Consider the following 8,579-nt stretch of genomic DNA (forward strand, 5'->3'; position numbering starts at 1 on the left):
AGTTTCAGTGTGTCTGGCTTTATGTGGAGGTCCTTGATCCACTTGGAGTTGAGTTTAGTACAAGGAGATAAGAATGGATCAACTCGCATTCTTCTGCATGCTGAACTCCAATTGAACCAGCACCATTTGTTGAAAAGGCTATTTTTTTCCCACTGGATGTTTTCAGCTCCTTTGTTGAAGATCAAGTGACCATAGGTGTGTGGGTTCATTTCTGGGTCTTCAATTCTATTCCATTGGTCCACTTGCCTGTCACTGTGCCAATGCCATGCAGTTTTTAACACTATTGGTCTGACCGTCTCTGTGGCACAATCGGTTAGCGCGTTTGGCTGGAAACCGAAAGGTTGGTGGTTCGAGTCCCACCCAGGGACGACACATAGCTGACCTTTACCTCGGCTATTAACTGCCCGATTACTGGACAAGTTCGTGAACCAGGGGAAAGTTATGTTCCTCCTACAGCTACCGAGGAATTCCGCAAGCCGGCGAACAAGGTCTTTACCTTCCCTGTCGGTCGGTCACAGTGGGTCATTTGTCGCCTGACTCTCTGCATCCCACTTTTTTCTCCTCTATTACTGGATCAACTGATTGGAGGTAGGTAATGTGTGATTTCTTTTGCCATGTTTCTGTTACTTAACACTTTGATATAGCAAATACTTTGCCAAAAATTGGCAGCATGTTGGTCATCAGAGGAGTGAATAATCCATTTTACAAACCCATCAATGAGAAGGAAAGCCAAAAATTATCAAAGAAGGGTAATGCTTGTCCTGTGTAATGTCATATGAGGAAGTACATATGTTTGTCAATTGTCTTTATTGAAAAATAAAATGACATTAATGATTAAAAAACAAAACAAAACAAAACAAAAAAACAAACAAACAAAAAAAACACTATTGCTCTGTAGTATTGCTTGAAGTCAGGGATACTGATTGCCCCAGAAGTTCTTTTACTGTTGAGAATAGTTTTATCTATCCTGGGTTTTTTGTTATTCCAGATGAATTTGAGAATTGCTTTTTCTAACTCTGTGAAGAACTGAGTTGGGATTTTGATGGGGATTGCATTGAATCTGTAGATTGCTTTTGGCAAGATTGCCATTTTAACTATATTAATCTTGCCAAATCATGAACATGGAAGATTTTTCCATTTTCTGAGGTCTTCTTCGATTTCCTTCTTCAGAGACCTGAAGTTCTTATTGTATAGATCTTTCACTTGTTTGATTAGAGTCACACCAAGATACTTTATATTGTTTGTGGCTATTGTGAAGGGTGTCATTTCCCTAACTTCTTTCTCAGCCTGCTTATCCTTTGAGTATAGGAAGGCAACTGATTTGCTTGAGTTGATTTTATAACCAGCCACTTTGCTGAAGTTGTTTATCAGCTGTAGGAGTTCTCTGGTGGAGGTTTTCAGGTCACTTAAGTATACTATCATGTCATCTGCAAATAGTGATAATTTGACTTCTTCCTTACCAATTTGTATCCCCTTGACCTCCTTATGTTGTCTAATTGCTCTAGCTAGAACTTCAAGTAATATATTGAAAAGATATGGAGAGAGAGGACAGCCTTGTCTAGTCCCTGATTTTAGTGGGATTGCTTCAAGTTTCTCTCCATTTAGTTTGATGTTGGCAACCGGTTTGCTGTATATTGCTTTAACGATGTTTAGGTATGGGCCTTGAATTCCTGTTCTTTCCAAGACTTTTAGCATGAAAGGATGCCAGATTTTGTCAAATGCTTTTTTAGCATCTAATGAAATGATCATATGGTTTTTTACTTTGAGTTTATTTATGTAGTGGATTGCATTGATGGATTTCCTTATATTGAACCATCCCTGCATCCTTCTGATGAAGCCTACTTGATCATGGTGGATGATCGTTTTGATGTTTTCTTGGATTCGGTTGGCAAGAATTTTTTTTTTTAATTTTTTTATTCGATATAATTTATTTACATTTCAAATGATTTCCCCTTTTCTAGCCCCCCCCGCCACTCCCCGAAAGTCCCGTAAGCCCCCTTCTCTTCCCCTGTCCTCCCTCCCACCCCTTCCCAGTTCCCCGTTCTGGTTTTGCCGAATACTGTTTCACTGAGTCTTTCCAGAACCAGGGACCGCTCCTCCTTTCTTCTTGTATCTCATTTGATGTGTGGATTATGTTTTGGGTATTCCAGTTTTCTAGGTTAATAACCACTTATTAGTGAGTGCATACCATGATTCACCTTTTGAGTCTGGGTTACCTCACTTAGTATGATGTTCTCTAGCTCCATCCATTTGCCTAAGAATTTCATGAATTCGTTGTTTCTAATGGCTGAATAGTACTCCATTGTGTAGATATACCACATTTTTTGCATCCACTCTTCTGTTGAGGGATACCTGGGTTCTTTCCAGCTTCTGGCAATTAAAATAGGGCTGCTATGAACATAGTAGAGCATGTATCCTTATTACATGGTGGGGAATCCTCTGGGTATATGCCCAGGAGTGGTATAGCGGGATCTTTTGGAAGTGAGGTGCCCAGTTTTCGGAGGAACCGCCAGACTGATTTCCAGAGTGGTTGTACCAATTTGCAACCCCACCAGCAGTGGAGGAGTGTTCCTCTTTCTCCATACCCTCTCCAACACCTGCTGTCTCCTGAATTTTTAATCGTAGCCATTCTGACTGGTGTAAGATGAAATCTTAGGGTTGTTTTGATTTGCATTTCCCTAATGACTAATGAAGTTGAGCATTGTTTAAGATGCTTCTCCGCCATCTGAAGTTCTTCAGGTGAGAGTTCTTTGTTTAACTCTGTACCCCATTTTTTAATAGGGTTGTTCAGTTTTCTGGAGTCTAACTTCTTGAGTTCTTTATATATATTGAATATTAGCCCTCTATCTGATGTAGGATTGGTGAAGATCTTTTCCCAATTTGTTGGTTGCCGATTTGTCCTCTTGATGGTGTCCTTTGCCTTACAGAAACTTTGTAATTTTATGAGGTCCCATTTGTCAATACTTGCTCTTAGAGCATACGCTATTGGTGTTCTGTTCAGAAACTTTCTCCCTGTACCGATGTCCTCAAGGGTCTTCCCCAGTTTCTTTTCTATTAGCTTCAGAGTGTCTGGCTTTATGTGGAGGTCCTTGATCCATTTGGATTTGAGCTTAGTACAAGGAGACAAGGATGGATCAATTCGCATTCTTCTGCATGCTGACCTCCAGTTGAACCAGCACCATTTGTTGAAAAGGCTATCTTTTTTCCATTGGATGTTTTCAGCCTCTTTGTTGAGGATCAAGTGGCCATAGGTGTGTGGGTTCATTTCTGGATCTTCAATCCTGTTCCATTGATCCTCCTGCCTGTCACTGTACCAATACCATGCAGTTTTTAACACTATTGCTCTGTAGTATTGCTTGAGGTCAGGGATACTGATTCCCCCAGATTTTCTTTTGTTGCTGAGAATAGTTTTAGCTATCCTGGGTTTTTTGTTGTTCCAGATGAATTTGATAATTGCTCTTTCTAACTCTGTGAAGAATTGAGTTGGGATTTTGATGGGTATTGCATTGAATCTGTAGATTGCTTTTGGCAAAATGGCCATTTTAACTATATTGATTCTACCGATCCATGAGCATGGGAGGTTTTCCCATTTTTTGAGGTCTTCTTCCATTTCCTTCTTCAGAGTCTTGAAGTTCTTGTCATACAGATCTTTCACATGTTTGGTAAGAGTCACCCCAAGATACTTTATACTGTTTGTGGCTATTGTGAAGGGGGTCATTTCCTTAATTTCTTTCTCAGCCTGCTTATCCTTTGAGTATAGTAAGGCCACTGATTTGCTTGTGTTGATTTTATAACCTGCCACTTTGCTGAAGTTGTTTATCAGCTGTAGGAGCTCTCTAGTGGAGTTTTTGGGTCACTTAGGTAGACTATCATGTCGTCTGCAAATAATGATAGTTTGACTTCTTCCTTTCCAATTTGTATCCCTTTGACCTCCTTATGTTGTCGAATTGCCCGAGCTAGTACCTCAAGTACAATATTGAAAAGATAAGGAGAAAGGGGGCAGCCTTGTCTGGTCCCTGATTTCAGTGGGATTGCTTCAAGTTTCTCTCCATTTAGTTTGATGCTGGCTAGTGGTTGGCTGTATATTGCTTTTACTATGTTTAGGTATGGGCCTTGAATTCCTGTTCTCTTCAAGACTTTAAGCATGAAAGGATGCTGAATTTTGTCAAATGGTTTTTCAGCATCCAATGAAATGACCATGTGGTTTTGTTCTTTGAGTTTGTTTATGTAGTGGATTGCATTGATGGATTTCCGTATATTGAACCAACCCTGCATTCCCGGGATAAAGCCTACTTGATCATGGTGGATGATCGTTTTGATGTGTTCTTGGATTCGGTTGGCAAGAATTTTATTGAGTATTTTTGCATCGATGTTCATAAGGGAAATTGGTCTGAAGTTCTCTTTCTTTGTTGGATCTTTGTGTGGTTTTGGTATCAGCATAATTGTGGCTTCGTAGAAGGAATTGGGTAGTGTTCCTTCTGTGTCTATTTTGTGTAATAGTTTGAAGAGTATTGGTGTTAACTCTTCTTTGAAGGTCTGATAGAATTCTGCACTGAAACCATCTGGTCCTGTGCTTTTTTTGGTTGGAAGACTTTCTATGACTCGTTTTATTTCTTTAGGCATTATGGGACTGTTTAGATGGTCTAGCTGGTCCTGATTTAATTTTGGTATTTGGTATCTGTCAAGGAAATTGTCCATTTCCTCCAGATTCTCCAGTTGTGTTGAGTACAGTCTCTTGTAGTAGGATCTGATGACTTTTTGGATTTCCTCAGTGTCCGTTGTTATATCTCCCTTTTAATTTCTAAGTTTGTTAATTTGGATACTTTCTCTGTGCCCTTTGGTCAGTCTGGCTAATGGTTTATCTATCTTGTTGATTTTCTCAAAGAACCAGCTCCTGGTTTTGTTGATTCTTTGTGTGGTTCTCTTTGTTTCTACTTGATTGATTTCAGCCCTGATTTGATGATTTCCTGCCTTCTACTCCTCCTGGGTGAAATAGCTTCTTTTTGTTCCAGGGCTTTCAGGTGTGTCATTAAGCTGGTAATGTATGCTCTCTCCATTTTCTTTTTGGAGGCACTCAGGGCTATGAGTTTTCCTCTTAGCACTGCTTTCATTGTGTCCCTTAGATTTGGGTATGTTGTGTTTTCATTTTCATTGTGTTCTAAAAAGTCTTTAATTTCTTTCTTTATTTCTTCCTTGACCAAGGTATCATTGAGTAGAATATTGTTCTGTTTCCACGTGTATGTGTGTTTTCTGTTGTTTTTGTTGCTATTGAAGACCACTTTTACTCCATAGTGATCTGATAGGAGGCATGGGATTAGTTCGATCTTCTTATATTTGTTGAGGTCTCTCTTGTGACCAACTATATGGTCGATTTTGGAGAAGGTACCATGAGGTGCTGAGAAAAAGGTATATTCTTTTGCTTTAGGATAGAATGTTCTATATATATCTGTTAAATCTAATTGGTCCAAAGCTTCAATTAGTTTCATTGTGTCCCTGTTTAGTTTCTGTTTTCCTGATCGGTCCATTGAGGAAAGTGCAGTGTTGAAGTCACCCATAATTATTGTGTTAGGTGAAATGTGTGCTTTGAGCTTTAGTAAAGTTTCTTTTATGAATGAGGGTGCCCTTGCATTTGGAACATAGATGTTCAGGATTGAGAGTTCTTCTTGGTGTATTTTTCCTTTGACCAGCAAGAAGTGTCCCTCAGAGTCTCTTTTGATGATTTTGGGTTGAAAGTCAATTTTATCTGATATTAGAATGGCTACTCCAGCTTGTTTCCTGAGACCATTTACTTGTAAAATTGTCTTCCAGCCTTTTATTCTAAGGTAGTGTTTGTCTTTGACACTGAGTTGTGTTTCCTGTATGCAGGAAAATGTAGGGTCCTGTTTAAGTATCCAGTCTTTTAATCTATGTATTTTTATTTGGGGCATTAAACCCATTGATGTTAAGAGATATTAAGGAATAGTGATTATTACTTCCTGCCATTTTTGATGTTATTTTTTAAATTTGATTGGTTATCTTCTTTTGGGTTTGATGAAAGAAGGTTACTATCTTGCTTTTTCCAGGGTGAAATTTCTCTCTTTGTATTGGTGTTTTCCTCCTATTATCCTTTGTAGGGCTGGGTTTGTGGAAAGATATTGGGTAAACTTGGTTTTGTCATGGAATATCTTAGTTTCTCCATCTATGGTGATTGAGAATGTTGCTGGGTATAGTAGTTTTGGCTAGCATTTGTGTTCTCTTAGAGTCTGCATGAGATCTGCCCAGGATCTTCTAGCTTTCTTAGTCTCTGGTGAGAAATCTGATGTGATTCTGATAGGTCTTCCTTTATATGTTACTTGGCCTTTTTCTCTCACTGTCTTTAATATTCTTTCTTTGTTTAGTATATTTGGGTTTTGATTATGATGTGACGGGAATTATTTCTGTTCTGGTCCAGTGTGTTTGGAGTTCTGTAGGCTTCTTGTATATTCATGGGCATCTTTCTCTTTAGGTTAGGGAAGCTTTCTTCCATAATTTTTGAAGATATTTGCTGGCCCTTTAAGTTGTAAATCTTCACTCTCATCTATGCCTATAATTCTCAGGTTTGATCTTCTCATTGTGTCCTGGATTTCCTGGATGTTTTGGGTTACAAGCATTTTGCATTTTGCATTTTCTTTAACTGTTGAGTCCGTGGTTTCTATGGTATCTTCGGCATCTGAGATTCTTTCTTCTATCTCTTGTATTCTGTTGTTGATATTTGCATCTATGGCCCCTGATTTCTTCCCAAGCTTTTCTATCTCCAAAGTTGTCTCCCTTTGAGATTTCTTAGTTGTTTCTACTTCTGATTTTAGATCCGGGATGGTTTTGCTTAGCTCCTTCACTTGCTTGTTTTTGTTTTCCTGTAATTCTTTAAGAGATTTTTGTGTTTCCTCTTTCATAACCTCAGCCTGTTGACCAAAGTTCTCCTGTATTTCTTTAAGTTATTTTTGTGTTTCCCCCTTATTGACTTCTGAATTCTCCTGAATTTCTTTCAATGATTTTTGTGTTTCCCTTGTAAGGGCTTCTAACTTTTGATTCATTTTCTCCTGAATTTCTTTAAGAGATTTATTTATGTTCTTCATGTGATCCTGTAACAGCATCATTACCAGTGATTTTAAATCCAAATCTTGTTTTTCTGGAGTGTTGGGGTATCCAGGACAAGCTGCTAATGGAGAATTGGGTTTAGATGCTGCCATATTGCCTTGATTTCTGTTAGTAACGTTCCTATGTTTGCCTTTTGCCATCTAGTTCTCACTGGTGTTAGTTGGTCTTGTTGTGAATGCTGGACTCACCAGTGCAAGCTTACTCTTCGCAGCTGGTCTCCGGGTGCCCAGCTGACCTCCTACACTGCCTGGAGACTGGGTGCAGTGGCCCAGGCTGTTCCCAATCCCGAAGCAGAGGCCTGAAGGCTCCTACCAGAGGCTTCAGGGCTGGATCCTCTGCTCTGCAGGGCCTGACTCACCTGAGAAAGCTGCTAGCTCCCAGCCGGCCTCTGGGTGTACTGCTGGCCCCTTGGGCTTCCGGGAGATGGGGTGCAGTGGCCCATGCTGTTCCCGATTCTGAAGCAGAGGTCTGAAGGCTCTTGCCAGAGGTCTTAGGGCTGGATCCTCCGCTCTGCAGGGCTGGATTCACCAGAGCATGCTGCTTGCTCCCAGCCTGCCTCTGGGTATCTAAAATAAACATTTATCTCATTAATATACAAATTAATTTTTTCTTTAATAAATGGTAAAATTATTTGCATACAAAAAGTTGTCTCAAGATCAATTTGTTTATTAGTAAATATTTGATTTGTCCACCTCATATATGTATGAATATGTACATATCCGTCATATACATATACAAATATATCATATACATATACACATGCAAATATGTCACATACAAATATATCATGTGCACACACATATATACACACATATATATTCACACATGCATATATATATATATATACACATACATACACAGATACATACACACACACACACACACACACACACACACACACACACACATATATATATATATATATTCTGGGTCATGTAAATATTTCCTCAATGTAAAGGGGTAATAGATGGAAAAATTCTATATAGGTCTGGGTTAATACAATGGAATGTATTGTTTTATTGCGAGTAGAAAGTCTGAACTGTAGCTTGTGACAGAGCCTTACTCCTGTCAAAGACTCTAGGGGAGTAAAAGCCCATTCCTGACTCTTTTTCAATTCTGGTAGTTTCTGAAATCCTTGGCATCCTAGCTTTCTGACTGCATCTCTCTGCCCCCATCCTCACGTGGTGTGCTTATCTGCACTGCAGTGTCTCAATTTACCTTTTTCTCATGAGGGTGCCAGTAATTGGAGTGTGGTCCAGCAGAATCCTTAATGACATCATTTTTATTTGATTAAATCTGCCACTACCTTATTTCTAGTGATCTCACAGCCACAGGTACTATAGATGAGGGCTTGAACACATCTTTCTGCAAACACACAGTTCATTCTTTAAGAGCATACTGATTGCTGTCTGTAACAGGCAAGTAGCATCTGCTTCCTCAAACCCCATCAAAGTGCAGTTTTA

The 8,579-nt window shown here is 39.3% G+C and overlaps 1 non-coding gene across 1 annotated transcript; it reads left to right on the forward strand.

The window, feature by feature from the left end:
- Positions 1–294: 294 nt before the first annotated feature.
- Positions 295–369, forward strand: Trnas-gga (transfer RNA serine (anticodon GGA)). Its single transcript has one exon. It is a non-coding gene; the product is annotated as a tRNA-Ser (tRNA).
- Positions 370–8,579: the final 8,210 nt, after the last annotated feature.

Source organism: Apodemus sylvaticus, chromosome 1 (genome assembly GCF_947179515.1).
Source record: "Apodemus sylvaticus chromosome 1, mApoSyl1.1, whole genome shotgun sequence".
NCBI classification, from domain to species: Eukaryota; Metazoa; Chordata; class Mammalia; order Rodentia; family Muridae; genus Apodemus; species Apodemus sylvaticus.